Below are 1,788 nucleotides of genomic sequence, written 5' to 3' on the forward strand. Positions count from 1 at the left end.
TGGACCCTGCGTTTGGACCCTGCATATTTTTTTTTTATGACAGCTCCCTGAAAACTCATGAGCAAAAGGTTTTCATTGGTTCATTTACTTTATCATAATTTTCTTGAAATTTTTTTTTATTTTATTTCGTGCTTGTTTTTATTTTATTTTTATTTAATTTATTTTTATTTCATTTTCTATCAAAATTAATTTTATTTCATTTCGTGCTTGTTTTTATTTTATTTTTATTCATTTTTATTTTATTTCATTTTATATCAAAATTAATTTTATTTCATTTCGTGCTTGTTTTTATTTTTATTTATTTTTATTTTTAAATCATTTTATATCAAAATTAATTTTATTTTATTTCGTGCTTGTTTTTATTTTATTTTTATTCATTTTTATTTTTATTTCATTTTATATCAAAATTAATTTTATTTTATTTCGTGCTTGTTTTTATTTTTATTTATTTTTATTTTTATTTCATTTTATATCAAAATTAATTTTATTTCATTTCGTGCTTGTTTTTATTTTATTTTTATTCATTTTTATTTTTATTTCATTTTATATCAAAATTAATTTTATTTCATTTCGTGCTTGTTTTTATTTTTATTTATTTTTATTTTTAAATCATTTTATATCAAAATTAATTTTATTTTATTTCGTGCTTGTTTTTATTTTATTGTATTTCATTTTATTTTTATTTCATTTTATATCAAAATTAATTTTATTTTATTTCGTTCTTGTTTTTATTTTATTTTTATTTATTTTTATTTTATTTCATTTTTATCAAAATTTATTTTATTTTTATTTATTTTTATTTTTAAATCATTTTATATCAAAATTAATTTTATTTTTTTTTGTGCCTGTTTTTATTTTATTTTTATTTATTTTTATTTTTAAATCATTTTATATCAAAATTAATTTTATTTTATTTCGTGCTTGTTTTTATTTTATTGTATTTCATTTTATTTTTATTTCATTTTATATCAAAATTAATTTTATTTTATTTCGTTCTTGTTTTTATTTTATTTTTATTTATTTTTATTTTATTTCATTTTTATCAAAATTTATTTTATTTTTATTTATTTTTATTTTTAAATCATTTTATATCAAAATTAATTTTATTTTATTTCGTGCTTGTTTTTATTATGGACCACACATGGTTCTTTAATAAATTCCAGTAAAGTCAATTTTGATTTTTCTAAATTAAAATTAATTTAATATAATTCCAACAAAAATAAAATACAGACACACTCGATTAAAAATAAGTAGACGAAAGTGATAGAAATTCAATGGATAAATGGACCTTTTGCGCATGCGTTTTCAAGGAGCAGTAATTAAAAAGAAAAAAAAAGCGCTTATGCCAGGTCCAAGTTCCACATGAAGTGCACAAATAAGTAAATATTTGGTAACTGTCTGTATTTTTGAGATGAGGTGTTTTCATTGATTGAGATTGTCGGACTGACTTCCTCATCTTGGTTGTTATCGTCACAACGTTTCGGTCGTTTTGCCCTCCGGCCTTCATCAGGTGTTTTTTTGTATCGAACTAACTGGGGAACCGCGGAACCGTTTGTTAGGAGTCTCGAACCCAACCCTTTATTATTATTACGGGGGTACCGTGTTCGGACTCCAGATAGGCTCTGGGTGGGACATAGTTGCTGATTCTCTGTTTTGAATGTTACTTTTCACTGCCTTCGTTCAGGATTGAACTCAGCACCTTTGGGTAACTGTAAACTTATAACAACCAAGATGAGGAAGTCAGTCCGACAATCTCAATCATTAGGGTCGTTGATTTTAAATTTAACC

Source organism: Euprymna scolopes, chromosome 44 (assembly GCF_053919585.1).
Source record: "Euprymna scolopes isolate OS-2025 chromosome 44, ASM5391958v1, whole genome shotgun sequence".
In the NCBI taxonomy this organism is placed as follows: Eukaryota; Metazoa; Mollusca; class Cephalopoda; order Sepiida; family Sepiolidae; genus Euprymna; species Euprymna scolopes.